Raw genomic sequence first — 27,376 nt, forward strand, 5'->3', positions numbered from 1 at the left:
ATAATTTTCAGTGCTGAAAAATACATTAATTAGCATATGTTTACAAATCATGCTTATAGAAATAGTACTATTGTACTAAAGATGCTCATTAAACACCTGTAATATGTATGCCACTTTTCTGATAACAGCCACACATACCATTCCAATCATGTTTTATATATATATATATATATATATATATGAATGATACAACATCCAATTATTTTGATGACATATACAAAAAAGACATACTCTCTGGGTTGAGTTTCTCAGTGGAGACTGCGTTCCCACATATGAATTTCCTCAAATAAGGATTCCTTTTGCTAAGAAATTATTCAACGTATCCTATAATTATTACCAACTCCCTGGAAAAGTAATTTACCACAAATTTCACATCAGCTACATAAATCTGAAAGCCAATTTAATATTTACTAAATATTATGAAGCTATTCAATGAATAAAAATAATAATTTCAGTGTCCATTTAACAGCACTGAATTTAAGAAATCACTCCAAGTGTTAATTTAAACATGAAATAAATATCTGCCAATAATTGCTATTATGACAGTTCTAAATAAATGAATAGATTCACTTCTCAGGCATTTTACTAAGGGTTCCAATGAATATCATATCTATGTCAAAGAAATAATTACAAATAAATACATCATCATCTGAGATACTGAGGCATACCCACAGTTATATAAGCTGAATTTCCGAATCTCATTTGTTTACCTCTGTGGCAGTTAATAAATAATAATAAAATCTTTTATTATTTCTCCTGTATCTGTAAGACTGTTCCCACCAAACTACATTTCTCAAATAAGAAATTTGCTTCTCTGGTTTTTGCAATTCACCATTTGATCATAGGTCTTACTATATGAATTTTAAGAGTTCCAATTGTAATTTTAAAAGTGACCTTTAGTTGGTTTGTGCAGCTTAAATTGTGAATTAAATTCTCAGTAATCTTTTTGAAATGATGGAAAAACATGAATCTTGTTTAATATCTTTATTTAAAGGTAAATAAGGTATTAATTAAGGGCTTATCTTTTATTTAAGAAAGCTGCTTGTTCATGGTTTTAACTAGATTGAAAGCCAGAGAGGTATTTACCCAATCAATAACTCTGCAGTACCATTCACAGACCTACCATATCATTGTCTTTGAGTCTGAATAGTGGTGAGTTGATGAACTCAAGGCTTGATATTTATATATTCACTTTGTACTTACTTTTATCACTTAGAATGTGATACTTTTAACACACAGAAAGACCCAAAGTAGTTTCATGATAATTATCCCAACCATATACTGGGATATTATTACATTTTAAGAAAACTCAATATTGATGTTTAAGCATGCAGTGGTAAATGTTTTCCCATATTGCAAGGATCCTCTTCCATTCTACTGGACTCAAAAGGCAGAATGTATTGCCCTATTTAACTAGGAGAAGGAATATATCAGTATTAAAATGTTCCTCCTGTATACATTCAAACTTTATTCCATACAAATGTGTTTGTGTATGTATAATAGTTTAAAAACTAATATTGTACCTATAAATAACTCTTTATAAAAATGTTTAGTTTTTATTTCAAAAACAAAAAGGTTATATTATCGGTGCTAAATTATCCCTGAAGACAATTTAACAAACAGTTCTCACCCTAAACCACAAAAGTTACCGCCACCTTCTTGTGCAGTTTTTCAAGAACTGCAAGACCCGGTTGGTGTTAACTGATGGTGAAGCGGTAATCCAAGAGCCTTTGTAAAATATAAATAGTATTTTACATTTCATGGGTCTTGCTAATTCTGAATGATACCTAGGATAAATGCTCAGTTAAAATAAATAACTGGGTCACTGAACATTAAAGAGGTAATTTAGAATGAATTAAAATCTATAATAAAATTCACACCTGTTCCCATACTTATTAAAATGTATTACAAAGGTTTATGAAGTACTCTCTTTATGTATTAGAGAAACAGATAAAATCATATTTTACTAAGGTAAAAGTTTAAAATTGTAACTATTTTCACATTTCATTTTTATGTATAAGATTATTAAGAATAAGAAAAGCTTTCTCTTCCATATGCTGTTGCATTCAGATTAAACCAAAGTTCTTTAATTTTGTTATCACATTATACATATGAAATAACTTCATTAAAATATCATGAATTTTTCACCATCAACCCTAGAATAAATATTAGGCAAGAAAGTATACATGACATTAAAAAATGAATTCAATACATCAACAAATGTTTCTACCAAAAACTAAAATATCAATTTTGACCCAGAATTGTCCACTACATAGGTGTTAGTGATAGGTATTAGTGAAAACATGTGGTGAAAATTCACAGATGAATAGAACTGAAATCTTATATGTCAACAGAAGTAAAAAATGAAAAAGTGGCTGGGCGAGGTGTCTCAGCCTGTAATTCCAGCACTTTGGGAGGTCGAGGTGGGTGGATCACGAGGTCAGGAGATCGAGACCAACCTGGCTAACATGGTGAAACCCTGTCTCTACTAAAAATACAAAAAAATTAGCCAGGCGTGGTGGCGGGCACGTGTAGTCCCAGCTACTCGGGAGGCTGAGGCAGGAGAACGGTGTGAACTCAGGAGACGGAGCTTGCAGTGAGCCAAGATCACACCACTGCACTCCAGCCTGGGCGACAGAGCAAGACCCTGTCTCAAAAAAAAAAAAAAAAAGTTTTTATGAAAAATAATATCTTTAAGTAATCCCCCATGGGTACTAGTTTTAATTGCCAAATTTTGCATAAGTCATTCTGTGGGAGGACAAGATTGGGGAAAGTTACAGGGGAAAGAAGAAGTCTCTTGTCAACAGAAATAGAATCTTTCTATTGATGAATGGCTACCTGCAACTGGGAAGAGTGACTTGCAACAACACAATTTAACATTCTCTAAATAAACAAACCATTTTTTGCACTCACAACTGATGTACTAAAGATACTCTGCTAAACACATGAAAACGAGAATAAAACACTTTTGATTTGCATTATCATACCAAATGATATGCATATGCAAACATCCAAACTTCTGAATCATTTTTAAAAATCTTAAAAATCCATGCAGTTGATTAAGATGCATTTTGGGTCTATAGACTTCTAAATCTAAAGAAACACACACACATATATGTGAGCACACACATAAACTTGTGTGTTCACACAGAAAGTGATGCTAAAAATTAGTTCTTAAACCTATTTGATTAGTATCAGATGCACATTTTGCAGCAATAGTCATCATAATTATTCCTCAATGTTTAGTCATGGTTTTACTTTATAGAGAGCTCCATGAATTAATATCAAGAATAAAAAAAGAAATTATACTAGGTAGCCCTGTATAAAAAATTAAAACATATATGTCCGTCAAAATTTTTTAAAAATACTTTTCTAAATTACATATTGCAGAAATTATCCTCCAAACAACTTTGAAACCATACTCAGAGACTAAAACACTTAAATTTACTGTTAGATTTTGATTCACACTAAAAATCAATTACTTGTCCTCGACAAAACCTTTTATTATATCCAAATGATTTTAGCCACCAAAGAGATATTGGATTTTTTTTTAAAGTCACAGACAGCTTTAATCTTGCAAATGCATCATTCCAAAATGTGTGAGATAAATTTGAAAAGGTCAAATCTGCTGTAATTAAAGGCATTCTTTGGATGTCTTTATAGTTGAAGCAGCCAAATGTCTGTACTGAATGCCAGAAGAATTAAGTATTCAGATACATATTTTTTTCCTCTCCAATCTAGCATCAGGCTGTGGACTTATCCAATGAGTTATTTTATTGTTGTTTAAGGAAGTGGAATATTTCAAACCATACAAGTAGATTCTGATATAGCTCTAAACATTGTAACACAAAGTGAAAAGTTTAATGTTTAATATCACACTATTAAAAAGCAAAAGAATTATATTTCAATATAAGTCTAATGAAAATGTATAGTTTTATTTGCTTTTTTATTCCAGTATATTTCAATATCTAAATATTATCACCTTCTAGAAGTGGTATGTTTTCCAATTCATAATAAAAGAATTGTGGAGTTGCTTGCAGAATACAAGTAAAGCAACTAATAAGTAATTGTAAATATAAATTTTTGTAATTTGTATATGAAAGTAGCAGCAAACATTATTAAATATAAAAAGGTTTTTAACAAAAATCCTTTTTAAGGGATCATATCCATGTATGATTCATTTTCATTCCAGTGATTGTTATTAAAGCAAAAGAAAATCCATGTGACTCAAAATGTACTAAGATTAAATTTTCAGTGTTGGCTCACAATAGAGCTAATATTTCAACTTGTTTTATGTCTTTATTGGTTGGATTTTATTTACAAGACAACTTTGTGCTATAAATTGTTGGAGATAAACCAAATTTCTATCCAAATCTTTCAGAATCTTTTAATGAGTGTCTTAAAGCTAGAGGATAAAATAATCTGAAACAATTCCAAATCAAGGAATTATATGACAAGTTCCATATCAATGATATATATATACACACACACAACAAGCAATATATTAGTTCAAATAGTACAATGTTGAAATACATATTGTGATAGTTATTTTATTTTATTTTTTTTTTACTTAAGACAGGGTCTGTCTGTGTCACTCAGGCTGGAATGCAGTGGTGTCATCACAACCCACTGTCACCTCAAACTCCTGGACTCAAGATATCATCCCACTACAGGTTTGCGCCACCATGCCTAGCTGTTTTTTCTTTAAAGACACGGTCTCACTATGTTGCCCTGGTTGATCTTGGCTCCTGGCCTCAAGCAAATCTTCTACCTTACTTCCCAAAGTATTGGGATTACTGGTGTGCTGGCCTGATGGTTATTCTTACGAGTCAACTTGACTGGGTTAAGGAATGCCCTGACAGCTGGGAAAACACTATTTCTGGGAGTTTTTGTGAGAGTGTTTCCATATTAGCATTTGAATCTGTAGTCAAGAATCAGGAGTAAAAGAGGTCCTCCCTCACCAGTGTTGGTGGGCATCATCCAACTCACTGGGACCTGCCCCAAGAGAACAAAAAGCAGAAGATGGGTTCCCCAGCTTACAGACAGAACACTGGACTTGTGGGCCTCCATAATAATGAATATGAGCTGATTCCCATCATAAATCTTTCCTTATATATTTCTATATCTCTTGCTAAGTCTATTTCTCTGGAGAACCCTGAATAATATATATATGTATGCATGTATATAATTTATTATAATAATAAAAATTAAAGTAACAAATTATTAGTGAGCTAGTAATTTTAAAAAGCCCACAATGATGCCACATTTCTCTCTCCAACTCTTGAGAGAACATCTACTTATCTATGGCTAATGGTCAGTCAGAGTTTAATAAGATTAATGATTCATTTATTGAGCAATTTCTATGTTTCAATTTCTACCCAAGTCCCACTGTGTATGCTAATACACTGATTCTTACAACAACTTGGTGAGATAGCTATTAAGATTCATACTTTCAGATGACATGATGAAGTTGTGACAAGTTGGCTGCCAGAATCTTGTACAGTTAAATGACCAAATAAGAACTAAAATCCACTACGGTTTGACTTCTGCATACATACTTTTTGCCTTGTGCTGCATTGTCTTAGACAATCAGTCCCCAACCTCCTTTATACACTTTCAGAAAGAGACAGACATTCATGTACTCTAAATCAAACTATTACATTCCCCTCGCTGTGCTTTCCAATAGGTAAAAAAGCAGGCTGTAACCGTACTTGCTATCCACAGTATATACCTATTTTCTTCCCATTGGGAAATATTTGAGGACTGCCTGCTGGCTGCAAATATTTTTCATCTAATTTTTGATTTAATTAAACCCTACTTATTCTACTTCCCTTAATATTTCCTTCCTTTCAAATTCACTCTATGTGTCTTTTCATTTTTGTGACTAATACACAGTAATAGATTATAAACATTAATATTTAACTGTATAAAATACCTATTTATAAAATTATTCATATGAATTTTCTCTGGCCTACTACCGTTGTATTAATAAGGAGAAGGCTGTTGGCAAAACAACAACAACAAAAACCACCACCACAGAAAAACCCTTTAAAACCAACTTTGAGATACTTATTTTGGTTTTAAGCATTTGATTTTATGAGCTCATTAATGAATGTTAATATTCTTCACTGAAATTTGCTACCTATATTTTTATGCTTCTTACCACTGTGAGTTGTTTCACATACTAGTGATTTTTATTACCCTATTAGTATTCTAAATGGAGTGTGGGTAGTAGAAATACCACAATTGTCTTATTTTTATTAGATACCTCCTCAAAGTAGCCTTAACACTATTTTATTATCCTTCAGTAGTTTATCATCTACTAAATCTGTCTAAAACAATATATAGAAAAGGTTAATAAATGGCTCTATTTAGCTAAGTCTAGTCTAATTACCATGAAAACGTTAGGTCTAACTTTCTAAACATAAATTTTTTGAAGTGTTCTGCTTTTCCTAAGAATATGCTACTCCAGACTATCTTAAATTCACACATGTAAAAGAGAAGGAAATATAGGAAATGTGTCTGAAAAATCATACCTCTGCCTTAGATGATAAAAGAATTTTTCAGCTGAGGTTTTATATCGTCACCAATTTAATATCACTCCTTGGTCCTGTCACCTTCAGCTCTCAATATATAGTTAACTTTTATCTTCTGGAGATTTTTAGACTTTAAGGAATTCACTAAGGATTGTTTAAGAAATGATGCAAGGAATGAGTTGAAAACTTTAATTTTCCAAGTAAGTGCAGAATAATTATGAAGAAAGAACCTGATGAATATGAAAAGCAGAGAGCACCAAATTCTGGTGAGGATGTTGGACAATGTGCATCCTCATTCACTGCAGAAATGAAAATGTTACATCACTTTGGAAGACAGTTTGGCAGCATTTTTACAAAACTAAGCATAATCTTATCATATAACCTAGCAATCATGCCCCTTGGCATATACCCAATGAAGTTAAAAACAGGTTCTCATTAAAACCAGCACAAGAATGTTTATAGCAGCTTTATTTGCCAAACTGGTAAGCAACCAAGATGTCCCTCGTTAGGTAAATGGATAAACTGTAACACACTCAGATAATGAAATAGTATTCAGCATTAAAAACAAATGACCAATCAAGACATAAAAATACATGAAGGAATCTCATATACGTGTTTCTAACAGTATGAAGCCAATCAGAAAATGCTACATACTGTATGATTCCAACTACATGACATTCCAAGAAAGGCCAAACTATGGCGGCAGTTTAAAAAAATCAGTGATTGACAGGTGTTATGGGGGACAGAGGGATGAGTAGGTGGAGCCCAGACGATTTTTAGGGCAGTGAAACGCTACTGTAAAAGACTGTAATTATGGATATTGTGTTCAGATTTTTTAAAAAATGAAACTGAAATTTAAAATAGAGTAACTAAGAGGGAATCTGGTTGATTTGTTTCAGCTTAAATTCATGATTGCAAAGCTCGTGTCTTTATATTTCCCCCAAAAAATTAATATTCCCTGCTCCATTCACTCTCACGCTTTTTCAGAGTACCAGTTCTTATTTATTTTCTCTCCTTCCCATTTTCACTCTTGTTGACGAGTTTATTTTCTGTTTCACTTGTAAAAAGGTAGTAATCTGGCAAGAACGTCAAAATCTCTGGTCACTACATCTGCTCACCTTCATATATCTACACCTACATTCTGTTCTCTCTCGTTTTCATACGGATAAACTGTCTTTGCTTCTAATGCCCACCCCTCTAACTGTGACTAGGTCCTGTCTCCTGTTGTATTCGGGTTCTCCAGCGGGACAGGATTAAATGGATAGAGGTACATATAAAATAGAGTTTATTAAGAAGTATTGACTCACAGGATCACAGGGTGAAGTCCCACGATAGGCCATCAGCAAGCTGAGAAGCAATGAAGCCAGTCCGAGTCCCAAAACCTCAAAAGTAGTGAAGCCGACAGCGCAGCCTTCAGTCTGTGGCTGAAGGCCAGAGAGCCCCTGGTAAACCACTGTTGTAGGTCCAAGAGTCCAAAAACTGAAGAACTTGCAGTCTAACGTTCAACGGCAGGAAGCATTCAGCACGGGAGAAAAATAGAGGCCCGGAGACTCAGCTAGTCTCGTATTTCCTCTTTGCTCCGCCTGCTTTTATTCCAGCAGCGTTCGCAGCTGATTAGATGGTGCTCACTTAGATTGAGGGTGGGTTTGGGTCTCCCAGTTCACTGACAAAGGTTAACCTCCTTTGGCCACACCTGGGAATAATACTTTGTATCCTTCAATCCAATCAAATTGACACGCAGTCTTAACCATCACACCTGTTATCTATTCAGAGCTATCATCCCTGCAATTTTCTCGCTGCTGCTTCTGCAATTTTAATTCCTCTGCTAAGTCCTTCACATCAAAAAACAACAAAATGGAGTTAATTTAATGTGATAAAAACTAACAACTTTCTTTACCCCCAGGTCGCATACCTCCAGAATTCTATTTCTTCCTTTTTTTTTTTTTTTTTTTTTTTTTTTTTAATTTGAGATGGAGTTTAGCTCTTGGAGGGCTTGGAGTGCAATGGCACGATCTTGGCTCACTGCAACCTCCGCCTCCCAGGTTCAAGCAATTCTCCTGCCTCAGGCTCCCAAGTAGCTGGGATTACAGGCGTGCACTAGCACGCTCGGCTAATTTTGTATTTTTAGTAAAGATAGAGTTTCACCATGTTGGTCAGGCTAGTCTCGAATTCCTGACCTCAAGTGATCCACCCGCCTCGGCCTCCCAAAGCACCGGGATTACGGGCGTGAGCCACGTGACTGGCCAGCCATTTCTCCTTTATAGCTGTTTATTTCTAACCATTTGTCTTCAATTACTGTAATCCCATTCTCTCTCGAACCTATTTCATTCAGGCTTATATTCTTCTACTTCTACACTGAAACAGTTTTCAAGATGACTAATATAGGTAACTATTTATACATTGGCCATATACTTTATGTATGAATAAAGTACACAATGCCAAGTGTAATATATTCTAGTACATTACACTTAGCAACAGCGTCTACATTCTACTCCTTTGACATCTATAATCACTGCTCCTTGAAATATTTTTTCTCTTTTATTCAGGACACCATATTCTCTTATTTTTTCTCCAGCCTCCCTGGATAATTCTTCTCATCCTTCTTTGCCAAATCCACCTTATCTCCCCACAAAATTTGAAGTTTCCCAAATTTCTCTATTATTTCAATGTTTACCCTTTGCTACACACCAACAGTACTTAAATCCAGTTTCATGACTTCGTTATGCTTATAACTGCCACGTAATTCTTTATACTCAATTTAGAAATTTATTCAATGTTCGTGTTTAATCATTCTCATCATGCTGACTCCTTCAGTAACAGAGCTCGGGGCTTGAAATTCTAACCTTACAAAAAACTTATGCTTATTCCACATAATACATAGATATAAACTTCTTGACTATTAAAGACATTTCATTATAAAGACTATATTCTTTATAATGACAATAAAGAATATATTTATAATAACATAATTGATTTCTTCCATATTTATTTCAAAACTGTTAAAGTTTCAAAGGTCACATGTGTCTTTAATTATCACAACAAACTCCCATGATACAAGTTTAATTATATAACAAACTTGCACTTGTACTCCTGAACTTAAAAGTTTGAAAAAAGGATATCATTCTTATAAAAGACTTGTAAAGACTTAATGAATAAAGTTATCTTGAACATTTGATAACTTTAATATTTACAGTTTATATTTATCAATAGATGCTCTCAGAAAAATAAAAAGGCTTCCAACAAACTAGAAGAAAATATTAATATAATCAACATATAAACAGCAAAGTGTTAATATCCAGAATATATAAAGAATAATACAAATAACCCAATTAAATAATGGACAAATGATGCACACATTATACAAAATATGAAAACATGTATAGTTAATTAATATATGATGCTTAATTTTGGTAACCAGGGAAATGCTATTTCAACACAGGGCAGGATGACATTTTACACTAGCCGGTGTGAAAAAAAGTTAAAATTCCAGTCCCAAGTGTCAGAAAAGTTATAGAACAAAGGAGATTCATACGTGACCTATAAGTAATGAGATGGGGAGGGGTCGTAGAAATCACTGCCTCACAATCAATGGGGATTACTCAATTCACTAATAAGGAATGCATGCAATAAATTTCAAAGTCATTAATTTTGTGCTTTTTGTGACAGTAATAGTAAAAAATAATTTTTATCAATCTCACAATAAATTTGACCAAACATTTTGTGCAATTTAATTCCTTTAGACCCCATTATCTCATTATGGCTGAGTTTACTGTTTTATTTTATAGATACATATAACTCTAGAAGACACAAGGATTTTGTAACATCACTTGCCTCCGGTAGTTAAAGTGGGAGGGAGTTTTTTTATTAATATTTACTACCTAACATTTGAATTTTATACTAGCAGAATGGATTATTATCCTGTAATTAAATTAAAATTTAAAAAATTAAAAACTTTTAAATTGGAGTAAAAAGTTCAGTAGATGAGAGGTTCCATCTCTAATCAGGGGATAACTGATTCCATTATAAACAGCTAGAAAACTAGACAAACTATATGAAACAATCCTTTTCAAACATTGGACAATTGGCTCCTAAGGACTGGTTTTCCGCAGTTGAGAAGAGAAACAAACAATGTAAGATCTACAATAGCCCCTGATTTCTGCCTGGGGATACTTACTGGACCACACCATTGACAGCAGAACCCAGACAGAGCTTGGAGAAATCCCGGAGTTAAAGAGACAGAAATGCTATTGCAGGAGGACTAAGCGAGTATCTTAAATTCAAGGTAGGAACTAGACAAAGAAAGAGCTCCAAAAATCAACATAGTTTTCCCCTGAGTGATCCAGGGACTGACTGACTAACTCAGTGAGCATCCATCCCTGGTTCTAATATCTAAGTTCCCCTCCTTGAGTGTCCCGGGTAACCACCTTGACCTGTGTTCATATCTGCAAATGACAGGTTCATCTCTGCCTCTCAAGACTGCATAAACCTGTGCAACACTTTCTACCTTTTACGGAAAGCATACATAATTTCACAAGCAAACAGCATTTCCTGTATTTTGGAGAATTCAGTCAAGCTTTGGGATTCAGGGTTATGGGTAAAACACTTTACTCACTTCACCTTCCTCTTTACACTTGTGCCTGATTTTTCCTCCTTTAATCTCCCTTACCGCTCTCAGAAACAAAATCATTTTCTTTTCTTATCTGTTAACAAGTATAACCACTTTGGAAGAGTCTTTTGTTGCTTGATTAAGACGGGGGTGGTGGTTAATTTTCTGCTTCGACTTGACTGGGTTACAGGATGCCCAGATAGTGGTTAGACATTATTTCTGGGTGTTTCTGTGAGAATGTTTCTGGAAGATATTAGCATCTGTGAAATAAGTAAAGCAGATGGCCCTCCCCAATGAGGGTGGGGATCATAAACCTGCTGAGGGTCCGAATAGAACAAAAAGGCAGAGGAAGGTAGAATGCTGTCTCTCTGCTTGACTGCACGAGGGGAGACATTGATTGTCTCCTGCCCTTGGACTAGGCCTTATGCCATTGTCACTTCTCATTCTCAGGCCTTCAGACTTAGGCTGGAATTAACACCACTGGCTCCCCTGGGTCTCCATTTGCAGACCACTAATAGTGGGGACTTTTCAGGTTCCCTAACTCTGTAAACACGTGAGCCAATTCTTACACCGTATATCTTTATACACACACACATACACGTATCCTATTGCTTCTGTTTTCTCTAGATTGCCCTCACATACAACACAATTTCTCTCTCATTTCCACAGGCTCTATCTCTTACCCACACTTAAACATTGAAATCATCTGTGTGTATTTTAATACTCATGAAGCTCAGGCTTCCCTCAATAGCCTGACTTTGTATCTCTGAGGCAGATCAGATTTCTACATTTCAAAAAACATGCCTTTAAAACAAAATCTTATTTTAAGTAAGGGTGACAATCATTGGCAGAAGGCAATTGTAGAACAAATGGGATTTGAGGCCTGGTGCAATGGTTCATACTTGTAATCCCAACACTTTGGGAGGCATAGGCAGGAGGATGGCTTGAGCCTAGGAGTTTGTGACCAGCCTGAGCAATACAGTGAGACTCCGTCTCTACAAACAATTTAAAAAATTAGCTGGGCATGGTGGTACATGCCTGTGGTCCCAGCTACTTGGGAAGCTGAAGCAAGACGATTGCTTGAGCCCAGGAAGTCAAGGCTATAGTGAACTGTGATTGCACTCCTGCATTCCAGGCTAGGCAACAGAGTGAGACCCTGTCTCAGAAACAAAACACACAAAAAGGTATTTGATTTCAACACTAATTTATTCATTTTTGGCCATGTAAATTACATTGATAAAGAAATTCAAAGAAAGGATATTGTACTATGTGAATGATCACATTTGATCCTGAACTACTAATGGGTAAGTCTTGGTTAATTGTATAAGAATAACGGGTTTCAATTAAGGTAAATTAACATATATAAAATACTATGTATATATCAATATATGCAGCATAAATGACAAAGTTATTTTATTTTCAGTTTAGCCTGAAAATAAGGTTGTTTTGATTATACAAGCAATCTTTTAATAAAATCAAGTTTACTCCTTTATGTATCACCCTAACATGTATGTTCTGATTGCTGACTACATGGATTAAAGATAATTTTCTTCTCTCTACTTAGCATCTAGCCCATGAAAATCCAACTTTTTGCAGTTTCTACACCTTAATGACCATAGAAGAACACTGGAAAATATGCCACATTATTAGACATCACGTGTTAACTTTATTATACCTGAAGTTTCTCTAAAGATTGAAACAATTCAATTATTACAGCAAGTTATACATATGTACAAACTGGTTATACACTATATCTATTAAGATTACGAAACTAGCTATACAACTCAATGACATTTGGATATGGAAATGTAATTCTGATATTTTTTATTTCCATTTCTATCATAGTTTGCTATTAATATGGCTCTGTATAATAAACTTTCATGAATATATCAGAGAGAAATGGTAAGATGAGAGCTAAGTGCAAACTATGCAAGTTAGTGACTCTGAAATAGTGACCACAGCAGGTCATATACCATTGTTTTAAATAACTTTTAAATATAGAATTATGTTTTGTTATATTTTTAAAGGTTTACAAATAAATTTTTTAATTCAGAAACTTGCATTGATGTAATTTTTAAAACATTTCATTGCTATCTTGGTTAGAAGTTTCCCGGTTTTTTTTACACATATAGAACAAATGTTACAGTACAAGGGGAGCATCCTGGTATGGAAAAAGATAGATCTGGAATTATATTATATGTACCGTTTTTGCTATGGTTTTAATAAATATACATTTTCTAGGTAATTTCTTCTTCTGAAAGATGGGAATATTATATTTAAGCAAAAGAATTATTGTTTGAATCAATTTTAAAATATTGTGCCCATATTTATATCTAAAATGTTTCTGTCATTCATTAATATGATTCACATAACACAACTACAGAAAATCATTGTTGGTAATGAACCATAGAGATCATTTAGCTCTAAATTAAATGCATTTCTTGGTGATACTTCTGTTGCTTCATAGTATAATAAGATAAATTGAATGCTTTATAGCAAAATTATTATATATAAGTATTACTAAAAGTCATCAGTAATAGCAACAGTTTGACATTGAGTCTTACCCTGAAATAATACACTTTTGCTCACACAGTGTAAGTATTTTGTTTCTCTTTATGGGTTTAAAGGACTAAAAATAATTATTTAAAGCAAGAAAGCAGGAAAGTCATGGAAGGCACTGAGACAGAGGCTACTAATTTATGCAGAATTTCCTCTCATCTTCCTGTTACTTGTTTCAGAATCTTGCCTTGAGATTTTGTGGGATACATGATGATCCAACTAAAAACTACGTTTCCTATCAGTATTCCTATCTTTCTATCTAGTTTAGGATTTATCCCAGAATTTTTCTTTTTCTCCTCCTTCCACCCCCTGCCCCCGCTGGAATGCAGTGGCATGATCTTGGCTCACTGCAACCTTGGCCTCCTGGGTTCAAGCGATTCTCCTGCCTCAGCATCCCGAGTAGCTGGGATTACAGGTGTGTGCCACCATGCCAGGCTAATTTTTTGTATTTTTAGTAGAGATGGTGTTTCACCTTGTTAGCCAGGATGGTCTTGATCTCCTAACCTCGTCATCTGCCCACCTCAGACTCCCAAAGTGCTGGGATTACAGGGATGAGCCACCATGCCCAGCCAAATTTTTCATTTTTAACCACATTATTAATGCTTACATTAAGGTAGGCCCTGATGGGTCCTGTGCTTCCAGATTCTCCCTCGGTTTCCTCTCATAGTACATGAGACATGCGTGAGGACAGAGCAAGAAGGGTTCTCACTGTAACAGAAGCTTATATCTGAAAGATGTCCAGTAATCTAATCGGTCTGTCTTTCCTCAACTCTCACTAGACACATGCAACACAGCCAGCACTTTCCTTTCTATGACAGCAGGCACAAGGACATACGCTATTTAACTACTTTATATTTTCTCTAGAACAATTTTTTTAGATCTACTGATACAATAAAAAATAACGTCAGTTAATAAATATTTCATAAAATATATAACTATGTTTAGCATGCTCGTTTTTCCCCCTCAAAGTTGTTCTGGTTTGGACAATAAATATAGCCACACTATCTTTTGGTTGCCATTTTAAAGATCAAACTTGCGTACACTTCCTCTCCCCCTAGAAGTTGCCTGGAAATGCATTGTTGTAGCTCCTGTGGAACCAGATATAGAGGCCATATGTTGAGTATGCGTGGTAGTAAGGACCACTAAAGACGGGTGTCTGGGAGAAGAAATGGAGCAGAGCCTCCCACCGGCCATGGATCCCTCAACTACTCACTGTTACTCAAGAGGGAAATACAGTGCCTTCTTTTTAAGACATTGTATTTGGTGTCTTGCTGGCTGTCTCCTAAGTAATATATTCCCTAAATAATAAAGATCAAACATTATTTGTAAACACTATGCTACAAGCCACTCATAGAGAATTTAGGATTAACTGCACTTCTTGCGAGTAATGAGTGTGTGTGTGTGCGCGCGCGCGTGCACGCACGTGTGTCTTTCTCTGCTGCCCAGGCTGAAGTGCCACGGAACCATCACAGCTCACTGCAGTCTCACCCTCCTGGGATCAAGCAATGCTGCGCCTCAGACTTCCAAGTAGCTGAGACCACAGGCTTGCCTCACCATACCCAGCTAATTTACTCCTGGGCTCAAGCCATTCTCCAACCTCAGCCTCCCAAAATGCTGGGATTACAGGCATGAGCCACCACACTTGGGCTGTGAATGATTACGTTTTAAAGTTAATTATTAAGGTGCAAATCATATAAAGCCAACAGTATTAGCATACATCTCTCATGGAATCTAACAGAACCCTGAATATTGGAACAGAATAATAATTAGTAGAGCATGGGATGAAGCAGTTTCATGCAGTTCAGGACTATGTTGTGTGAAACATGTGTGCCACCTAAATATCACAATCAGAACAGTGACGTGTTCACACTAGGAGTGACTCTGACTGACTGAGCCCAGATTCACAGTCCTCATCTTTGATTCCTCCAGGGAATGTGGTTCCATAATGGAATCATTTGCCTTTAATAGGTTATCCAAACTGTCCTCTCTCTTTGCTTAGCTGCATGATCATGGTCCTTTAACACTTGACTTGTGTAGGGTCAGTTATATTCCACCTCATCATTTCCTAATGTAATTGTAAATGCTTTATTCTTATTGGTACTCTAAATAAGAATATGAAACCATCCTGTACCAAGTCCTGTTAAAATACTTGCAAGTATGTTGATTTTAAAAAATAATAATATTTGTAAGCTATAAGGAATATAATATCTTATGAGACAAATGATGTATGGCAAAGTATAGTACTTTATGCAATATAGATACCATAACATTGCCTCTCTTACTTTATGATTACTTGTTTCTCACCTAGATGTGCTGATTTGAGCTATACTGTTCCTTCCAGATTCTAAGAGTTTGAGTCTTGAAATGCTTATGACTTCAAACCATTGCACTTCTGTTTAGTGATAATTTATTTCAATTATGTTTCTTAGGGGTAAAATATTACTTGAGGATGGTTTAAACCTATAATATTGCTGAATCCTCAGCTGATTTTATCTTACCCCAGAGCAAAATTTCTTTGGCCAGGTGCCTGAGGGAATTAGTAATCTCAGAATTACTAATACTTAATATAATTTTAAGGTATTCGTACCTCAGTGCTACTTTTTAAAAATAGAGATTGTGTCACAAATCCAAATCTACATGTCATCTTTGGACAGGGGGCCTGCTAGTATTGTCTGTCTTATTCCAATTGTAGCACATGTACAACCGAAGTGAGCATCTTAAGGATTGGCGTTTCTACACTGTAGTAAGTGTTATGACAAGTTTAATTCTGTTTTATCTTTTCTTTCAGGACACGATCTTTTGGGTTTCCAGGAAACCTCAGTGGTTAATCAGGAACCCCACTTCTGAGAAGCTTTAAAAAACAACTTTTCTCCTCCTAAGTCCCTGAGGCTCCCAAATGTGCAGCTCAGACTTTTGGTGGCTTCTCCAGAAAAGTAAATTCCCTGACACGAAAAGAGTTCTGAACGCTGGATTCCCCTTTTAACTTCTTCTGGTCCTATCTAAATCGCGACCTGGTTGTTCTCTACTGTCTCACTAGTTTGATGATGTTATTAATAAAACGAACAAAAACGCATTTGTTGTCCTTTTATTAGAAGCCCAGGATTGATGGATTGATATTAATTCTATATTGTATTATGGATAAAAGTTTGAAATTCTGCATCCCATCGCCATGGTTAAAGTAAGCTGTTTTCATCCATTGCTTATGAGCAAGAGACCACAATGGCCTTAACTCCCCTCCAGCTAGACAAAAGTTTAAAGAGGTTTCCTTCTGATGCTAGGCCCTTCGCTTGTGCTTCCTAAGATTACTCACTTCAATAAAGTTGCAATTGCCCCTTTGAAATGTAAATCATCCCCTAGCCTCTAGCCAGTTTTACAACATGGAAATGCCTCTCAAGGATCTGGGAGCTAACCCATTGAAATGTAATCATCTAGAAAGACAGTGCCCCAATCTTTCCATCGCTGTGAGAAGTTAGGAACCTAACTTTCCTAAACTTCAATTAGAAAACACATGTGGCCTAATCACATTGACCAACCACTCTCCTAACATCAAGCAGTAGACTTCCCTCGCTAATGCAAACTCTCCTGCCTTTTGTTTCAGCAGAGTTGAATTCAATCTTTCTCTTTATTGCAATAATCTTGACCTCTTTTGCAATAGTCTTAAATAACATTTTCCCCACCTCTTTAACACCATCTCTTGCAATTTTTCTTTGACATTTAACTAAAGATTAATTAGTTCTGGAAATTTACCCTTTTTTTTCTCCATGGATTCAGCAGCAGTATCTAAAAGAAAAAAATTCATCAACCAATTTTATATATAGATATACATAATATATATGTGTATATATATATAAAGATAAAACACTGCAACCAGTGGAATTGAATATAAAGTAATTCAAATTCACAGAATGCATCTTTTTTTTCGGGCTTTTAATTTTATTAAACATAAAAGGGCAATATAAATTCCTGTGGATGTCACCTTTTACTTCAGAATTCATTAACAGCGAATTAGTTTAACAAGGCTGTTTTGCAAGAGGCTGTGGTTGCATTCAAAAATTAGAATGGGAACAATGACTTGTAAAAATTAAACATTTTAAACTACCACTTACTACATTCACTGTGTCTACGATTTGGCATATTTCTTTCGGTGGCCACAAAATTATAAAATGGACACAGAATAGGGTCTTCAAAAAATTAAGGATGTTCTTTCTTCTTAAAAACATTATAAATATAATTCAAATAAGCATGACAATTTTACCAAATAGATTGACTTTTTTGCTTCAAAGAACACATTTGTACATCTAAATTAATTTTGGTCAATATGTGTGAGTGCGTGTGCCTGTGGATGTAAATGGCAGTAAAGGGGAAGGTGGAAAAAAGGGAGATGGTCTGGCTTTTTTAACCCACTTTTTAAATACCCAAAACAGAGGTACTAAAAAACAATGATGTTGTGAAAATAAAGTACTGCCAACTAGAAAAAAGACCTGAAATTGGCATATTTCTTTCTTATATATTATTAAATGTATCGTAAATATAAATCTTACACAATTTAGCTCCCCTATCTCCCAGTCTCTGTGAGAGGTTAGGAATCTAACTTTCCTAGGCCTCAGTTAATAAACACATCTGGCCTAATCACATTGACTAACCTCTCTCCTAACATCATGCAGCAGATTTCACTGGCTCGCCGAAAAATTCTCCTACTTTTTTTTTTTTTTTTTTTTTTTTGAGATGGAGTCTCGCTCTGTCGCCCAGACTGGAGTACAGTGGCACGATCTTGGCTCACTGCAACCTCCGCCTCCCAGGTTCAAGAGATTCTCGTGCCTCAGCCTCCTGAGTAGCTGGGATTAAAGGTGCATGCCACCACGCCCAGCTAATGTTTGTCTTTTTAGTATAGATGAGGTTTCACCATGTTGGTCAGGCTGGTCTCAAACTCCTGACCTTGTGATCCACCCGCCTTGGCCTTCAAAAGTTCTGGGATTACAGGTGTGAGCTACCATGCCCGGCCAACTCTCCTGCCTTTTATTTCAACAGATATGTCAACTTTTACATGGTACAATAATTGTATAAGATAATATTAGATTGAATCTCACAATCACACTCAGCTTGATTACTAAACTTTCTCTTGCTTCTTGCTCACCTATATTTACCTACATTTTCTATGAATAGAGTAGTTTAGAAATTTATGTCTTCTGTGCATTATAGTGTAAGTTATTGTAAGATAGAAATACGGACTTTCTTTGAATCCCATTTTCTGCCTAGGAAATACCAATATATTTTGAGTATGATAAGTGTTTCAAAGCATTCAGAAATGAACAATGTAGGAAACGCACTGCAAAATGAGGTCTGATTCTCATCCCCTTACTCTTAAATGCTCTTCCTCTCTCGTCTCTCTCTGTTTCGTTGATGAGTATAAAAGATCACTTTCATATGATATTATAATTCATAGAAATAAGTGTTGATTTGATTATCCAACCAATCATTTATTGAGTGTCCATTACAAGTCAAATTGTGTTCTTGACAACAGCTCACGAAATGAATGTTTGACATTGATGTACATAACAGAAATGCAAACATACCACTAAAAACATCAAACCTCTTATGGCAATCCAGATTCTCAGGTAAGCTCTATTAAGCTCTTTCAAGGTGAGAATTGATCATTTCAAAAAAAAAAAACATTTTAACAGGTCATTCTTGAGACAGAAAAGTGGAATTAGAAGCTCATATATTGCTGTTTCAGGAGCTAAAATCTTAAGTGCTGTATTTAATCAATTGACAGCCGTATAATTCTTAGTTTTATATAACGATATTCATCAAAAATTAAAAACTTTGAAAATTATTCCATCTCATTCTACTAATCAATTTAAACATTTCATTTATTTTGTTATGTTTCCTCATTTTACTTGGCCTTGAATACTTCTTTCCAGCCCAGTATTAAATTTAATTGAGATCTAATTTGTTTACTTGGTTTAGTTACTTTTGACTATGTTTGGTACATGTATTATGAAGCAGGTATGTAGGAATGTTTACAAATTTATGGTCCTCACTCCTCCAAAGCCCTAATGGCGATACCCCGAACAGACACATACCACAATGTAAACACACACACATTCACCCACCCACCCACCCACACACACACACACACACTCCAGTGGATCAACACATAAAATACTCTACGGGCAAAAACATCACACATCAGGGATCTCTCAGTGTGTTACTCACTTCCGTAATTTATCAGGACTGTTCACTTGAGGTGAGTCTGCAGAGATTTCTAAGGCGATTTGAGTGCTAAGCTGTCTAACTAGTGGTTGGACACTATTTGAGTAATGTACCAAACATAACTCTCAAGACTGTGAAGAGTTTATGTACTTTCCAATAAACAAGGAGTTACAAGATCCTAAAAAACACAAGTTTTTTATATCCTTTAATAGATAAAGGAAAGCTGATATCAATATGAATATATGTGTGTTAATTTTTGCTTGCTTGTAGTATACATTTTTATGTTACTGGGAGTAAGAAACATCTTACGGAAAAGAAGACAAGAAATAAAATTTTCATTGTTAAACTGTCCAGTAACTCTCCACTGCACATATAGGCTATAAATTGGTGTCTTGGGGAACCACTTTGGTATTTCATTTTAATAGCTCATTCTGGAGAATATATTTGAATGGATCGTGTATTACAACTGATTTAAATTTTGACCCATATAGAAATGAGTTCTCAAAAATATGTCTGAAGCCTGGATACTGTAAAATCCTTTATCATCACAGAATAATAAACTGCTAGCCATTAGTTACTCAGAAATTGTTTAATAAATCTAAGATGACTTAGATACAAATAGTTATGAGCGAGTATGTCTCATCATTAATGTTTGTAAAAATTAATGCTGTCATTTATGATTGAGAATAAAAAATGAGAAATGAAACTTTGGTAGAAGTAAATGATAGATATAAACTTTACATAAAGCGAGAGAATAATAGATGTGTTAAAATGTTTATTTTATAGATAAGGTTTATGATGAAATTGTGTTGAACAACATGAATCCACCAGCAGTTACATCATCACAACCTTTTAAATATTCCATTAACTTCAAAATGTACTTATCACTGAAATAATCTGATTAAATGAATTGGGATAATGGGTAAGGATTGGTATAAGCTGAAAGCAATACTACACTTTAAAAATTATGTTTCTTTGTGTATTACATGAGAAAATATGGTTGATAAGTTAATTACTGCACAATGCTTATTATAACACTTAAACCTGGAAGAAAATCAGTAAATGTTTAGAGAATAAAATTGGTGAATTGCTTCCATTTTATAGTATTTCCTGTTTATTTCAGTGCTTACCCAAATTTGCAACTCTAAATAAGGCCCAATTATTTACTCCTCAAATAGCACAAGATTCACAAAGAAAAGTGAAAGCTTTTTTTTTTTCCACTCAAATATTCTAGTCTCTATCTGCTCAAATTTCTCACTAACTTTTCTTGAGTCTGGTACAAGTACTGATCTCAAGGCCACTGCTACCACTTTCACCATCTCTTGTGCCTCAGGGCTCAACCTTCCTCATTTACTTGAATGAATTTGAAAAAGTTCCATTTCGTGATACTTTAAGCAACCTGGATGTCTCTTCACTAAAAGTGGTATTCTTCCTGTGTTCCTATGATTTTTTCCAGAAAATGGTATCAACATCTACCTACACCTGACATCTCATTGTAATTCTTGACATTTCCTTCTTCACATTTCCATTTCCAATCACCAAGTCTAGTCAGATTTTACCTTCTCTACAATTCTTGAGAGAATTTTTCTCTTCCTGTCTTCATTGCTATCATGGGATCTAGCACCCCCATTCTCTAACCTGGGCTATGGTGACCACCTCTAAAGTGCTCTACCTGATTGTCTCTCCAAAAAATGTTTCTCTTTTCTATATCCAGAATGACTTACTCAAAATGCAAATACAATTTGCATTGTAAATTGCTCTGTTTAAAAACTCCCAAAGACTTTGCATTGGTAATCGGATGAATATCAAGAGTCCAAAACAGTGTTCAAGCAGTACAAAATCTGTTCTTTGTATTTCTCCCTCCCCTCGTCTGATGACATGAACCTCCTCAATCTGAATGATTCAATAATATTTTATTCCTCAAATGTAAAATACTTCTTGTCTTCTGGACTTTGGTCTTCTTATTCACATACTTTTCCCACTATCATCCTTCCTTTTTTTTCTTTTCTTTCTTTCTTTTCTTTTTTTTTTTTTTTTTTGATGCAGTCTCATTGTGTTGCCAGGCTAGAGTACAGTGGCATGATCTCGGCTCACAGCAACCTCTGCCTCCCAGGGCTCAAGCGATTTTCCTGCCTCAGCCTCCCGAGTAGCTGGAACTACAGGTGTGCACTACCACACCCAGCTAATTTTTGTATATTTAGTAGAGATGGGGTTTCACCTTGTTGGCCAATATGGTCTCGATATCGTGACCTCATGATCTGCCCACCTCAGCCTCCCAAAGTGCTGGGATTAGAGGCATGAGCCACCGTGCCCGGCCCTACTATCCCATATTTATATAAGCAGCTCTTAATCTTGTTTTGGTTTGCTCTTCAGTCTTTCCCACCAAGGGAAGCCTTACCTGGAATCCCTAAATATGAAAGGCTTTCATAAGAGTGGCTTTCAAAACAGTGTATAACTTTCCTCTGTGTAGTGGGATTATTTTAGTTGTAATACTGTTTTAATATTTTTATTACTATTTATAATAGATAAATCCAAGCACGCTCTTTGGCAATAAGTCTAATGGACTTTTGATACAATTACTAATTCAGTACAAGTACTAATTCAGCCATGATTCCAGAGATTGAGAAAAAAATATGCAGCAGTAATCTGTCACAAGTGGAAGGACAAATAACCAAGCAATAATGAACTACCCATTCATCTCTAAAAACAGGCTTAAAATGTTTGTTCGCGTGTTTTCAGGAGGAAGCATGGACAGAGTTTCTTGCTTGTTATCCTCCCAACTCACTGTTTCTATGAAAAAAGTAATTAATCTGATAAACAACACAGAAAAATTTGGTTTTTACTGGCCTGCATTAACAAGATGGTGATTCCAAGAAGTTGAAATAAAGAGACTTCAGAACCTGTCTCTCTCAATCACTATCTTTGGGCTTGTGAAATTGCTCGTTACACAAAATAGGGAGCAGTTGTGTAAGACCTCCATAGGGTGGCTCAGCTCGGCTACTGTTTTCATGAATTCAACTTTTGCAAGAGTGACAGAATGTCAGAATCCCATGAGCCAAAAGTTTTATGATGAGAGAAGAAGAATGATATTTCACTCCCTAATTTTAAAATTAGGTTTTAAATAAAGTTAATAAAGTTAAAGCTAATAAAGCTGCATACACACATGAACACACACACACACACACACATACACACACACGCTCCTTGCAGCAGTTTTTCAATGTTTAATCATTCATGAGAAGTGGTTTGATTTTGTATTTTCAATTTACAAATACTTGCAACAGGCTCTGGCTGCAAAACTTTTTTCAGTCAAATAGTAGCATTTGAGAAACAACGTTGTTGCTGAAAGATAGAAGATCAGCCTTAACTACAACATCAGTAGACATGTGACTGTTTGTAACCAGAGGGAAGAAAATGGCTTTCAGATGGTTGTGTAGCTGGTTTTTACAGTAGCCTGCAGTGGCTGTCTGATAGACATAAACCTTACTAGTTATTATTAGGCTTCAGAGCATTAATATTAGATTTTAATTTGCTTATTTTAGGCATGAGAAGGTAGCATTATCCTTGCTGCCCTAAATATTGTTCCTTGTCACTTTTTCCCATTGAATTTAAAGGTAATTTGGGGATTGTGTCTAACATAATCTTATATCCATGTGTTTGCCATAGGTTTCTGGAGCTCCCATTCCGAACATGCTTCCCAGTTGATTCTTCATGGGCATAAATTTAAATTTATGGAGGATTGTTTCGTACCTCTCAAGGAATGTGGATTCCGTACCAAGAGCTTGTAGAGTTTATCAAAAAGAAGATAAAGAGGAATAAGAGTTCCTGCTTTATGGGAACATATTACCTTCTTTGGGTAATGCCTACCAGTACTCCCTGAAAAGCTGGAGTGTTAAATGTTTGTAACCAGTTCACAATGAGAGAAGTAGCTTCCACTAGAAATTAAATCAATACATTGCTTCTTTCATTGAGTAACTATTGCTACAAAAAATATGACTGCTGAATAAATTAGCATGCTTATTGACATAACTGATTTGCAGACTGTAATAGCAGTTTACGGACCAAACACTAAGCCCCAATGAAAAATCGAATAGAATTATTTGACAGTTAAGTATCACTGAAAAAGTCTGGCTTTTGGTCTCAGGAAGCGATCAGATTGATCATGTGTTTTCAGCATGTAGTCATAATATAACTGTATATCAATAGTGTACATTTGACCCCTTGTATTATGCATTTTACATATATTTTCTCATTTAATCCTTCATTACAAGCACAAGATACAAAATAGATTTGGATTTAATTGCTTCATTAAGGTCAAAGACCAAAAGCCTCATTACAATGCCAATGTCAGAGTTTTTTCTTCCAATTAAAATAGAAAGTTACCAAAGGTAATTGCTCCTGCGATAATGAGATGACGTTAGATAAACGTTTTTCTGAAAAACTGTATTTTTGAAGCCATCCAAAAGCTATGGGCCTGAAGTTTCAGGGGACTAAATTTCAGAGAAAAACAAGCCCTTCCTAGGTGATCACAGGCCAGCAGCTGAGTCCATCCCTAAGGACATTTGTTGGATCTAGGGACTTGAGTAGACAGAAGAACAAGCCTGAAATGTGCAGAGAAACAGCTGGAACCCTGGGAATACACAAAATATTTAATCTACAGAAAACTGCAATAGGGGCTGGAAATTGGAAAGATCGTGTGGTCTAGTACTTATTTATTTTCATTTCTTAAGGGATAGGCTCTCATTCTGTCACCCAGGCTATAGTGCAGTGGCGTGATCATGGCTCACTGCAGCCTCAAACTCTTGGCCTCAGGCGATCCTCCTGCCTCAGCCTCCTGAGTAGATGGGACTTCAGGTGCACAACATCATGCCTGGCTAATTTTTAAATTTTTTTTGGAGTGACAAAAATCCACTATGTTGCCCAGGTTGGTCTAGAATTCTTGGCTTCATGTATTCTTTCTGAGTTGGCCCCACAAAGCACTGGGATTACAGGCATGAGTAAACATGCCTGGCCTCCTCTAGCATTTAGATGCTAAATTCTGCTGGAAAAAGGAGTACAAAATGAATACAACTAGTAAGTAGTATCTTGAGTATTTTCTTCCCATACACCCATGGGATTATTTAGTGCATCTTACTACCTTATGTACACCATTCTTTCATCAAACTATCCAAGCTAAGTATTTAAAATTTAATTTTTGCCCTACAATAAGCTCTATGCTAAAGCTCTTTAAGTTTGATTTTGACAGTCTCTGTTTTTGTATCACAGTTGTAGAAAATTAATCACATTCTTTATTTTATGAGACGTTATCATTATTGATTCCTACAAGTTTCTCTCTGGTTTTACTTATTTATTTAATTCTTTTTATTCTTTTACCCTTGTCATAGACAGGCACTCTCATGTGTTTGATACAGGTTCTTTACTCTTAAAGAATTCTTACAAAATAAGAAAGTTGTTTTCTGAGTGTCTGTATGTGTATAAACAAGAGTGTATACATTTTTCTTAAAGAGTATTATGATATACATCTATTTTATTTCTAATTTTTTTCACAGAGCATAATGTCCTTCATACATTCCCACATTGTTGTAGGTTCTTTTAGGTTGTTTATTTCCCTGTAGCTGCTGCATAGTTTTCAATAAAATGAACCCACCACATTTTCCCCTGTGCAGTCTTGCAGTGGAATTAACACTGACATCCAGCTACCATAGAATTCACTTCTGTAAATAGTCTCCTTATGAAGACATCTTTTGGTTATGTGTCACAATCTGTCAGGGGCTGTGTTAGTCCATTTATATTGCTATGAAGAAATACCTGAGGCTGGGTAATTAATTTTTTTAAAACAGAGGTTTATCTTGGCTCACGGTTCTGCAAGCTGTACAGGGAGCACGGCAACGACATCTGTTCTTGGCAAGGCCTGAAGCTTATAATCATGGAAGAAGGTGAAGGGGAGCCAGCGTGTCTCATGGTCAGAGAGGGAGCAAGAGAAAGAAGGGGGAGGTCCAAGGCTGTTTTAAACAATCAGATCTCTTGTGAACTAATGGAGAAAGAACTCACTTATCACTAAGGGGATGGTGCTAAATCAAGCTTGTTCAACTCACAGCCTGCAGGCTGAATGCAGCCCAGGACAGCTTTGAATGTGGCCCAACAAGAATGTGGCCCAACACAAATTTGTAAGCTTTCTTAAAACATTATGAGGTGTGTGTGTGTGTATGTGTGTGTGTGAGAGAGAGAGAGAGAGAGAGAGCTCATCAGCTATTGTTAGTGTTAGTGTATTTTATGTGTGGCCGAAGACGACTCTTCTTCCAATGTGGCCCAGGGAAGCCAAAAGACTGGACATTCCTGTGCTAAACCGTTCATAAGGGATCCACCCCATGATCTAATACCTCTCACTGGGTCCCACCACCAACATTCGGGAACACATTTCAGCATGAGATTTGGAGGGGACACACATTCACACTATATTGGGAATATACACCCAACAGTAAGACAGTTAGGTTGTAGGGTATGCATAATTTTAAATGGGTCCTGCCATATTATTTTCCAAAATGTTTACAACCATTTACTTTCCCATCCATTGTCCATAAAGGTTGTTTTTCCTCATATTCTCATCGCATAATATCATCTATAATTCTTACATTTTCTAAGCAAGTCGTGAAGATACACATCACATTTTATTTATGCAAATTGGCATTTGTCAGAGTGCTGATAACATATTCGGACTTTGGGGACCCATTTTTCTATTGAGTTTACTATATTTTTTGTTGATTTGAATGTCAGTAATAATCACTTTGCTCTATCTAGGCATTGTCAACCTTTTCTATTACTCTGTCATATGCTGATAACTTTGTATGCCAGCCTTTGATGAAATGAATCCTTAAAATTTTTATAGTTCTTCTAGAGTTTAATTTATATTTTAAATGGAATTTTTTGGTTTAGTAAATCTTTTATTAAAGTATAACTACATACCACAATTTGTATTTTGTTGGGTTCCTTCAGACTTAGAATTCTGATACATTTTGGTTGATATACCCCTTTTATCATAATGAAGCATGGCTATCATAATGCAATATGAGTAGATCTAGGAATCTATATTGACAACTATGTCAGAAACCATTATTTTTGCTTTCAATCATAAAAAATAATTTTAGAAACAAAAGAATAACCCATAATATTTACTTAGATATTTACCTTTCTGTTCTTTAATTCTTTTGCCTTTTTTTAACTTAAATATTATTCATTTATTCCTTATTTCCTTTTAACTTTTTCTACATTCATGAGCTATTATTTTAGTGGTTATACTAGTCATTATACTGTTTAACACTTGTTGATTAAATTGAATATAAGTTATTACTTATTTGTGTTACTCATAAGTTCAGAATCTTATTCATATTAATCCCTGTGGCTAAAAATTAAAAACATATATTTTAAATCTCCATATTATTCTTTAATTTTTGTGCAATATTTT

At 35.2% G+C, this 27,376-nt stretch overlaps 1 protein-coding gene and 1 non-coding gene across 2 annotated transcripts in view; both read right to left on the bottom strand.

Annotated features, from left to right (window-relative positions):
* The window catches only part of SGCZ (sarcoglycan zeta), a 1,177,568-nt gene that overhangs the window by 395,744 nt on the left and 754,448 nt on the right, over nt 1–27,376 (bottom strand). The window lies entirely within an intron of this gene.
* On the bottom strand, nt 16,305–16,415 carry LOC112440740 (U6 spliceosomal RNA). The gene has a single exon (XR_003028755.1). It is a non-coding gene; the product is annotated as a U6 spliceosomal RNA (small nuclear RNA).

This window comes from Pan paniscus, chromosome 7 (assembly GCF_029289425.2).
Source record: "Pan paniscus chromosome 7, NHGRI_mPanPan1-v2.0_pri, whole genome shotgun sequence".
In the NCBI taxonomy this organism is placed as follows: domain Eukaryota; kingdom Metazoa; phylum Chordata; class Mammalia; order Primates; family Hominidae; genus Pan; species Pan paniscus.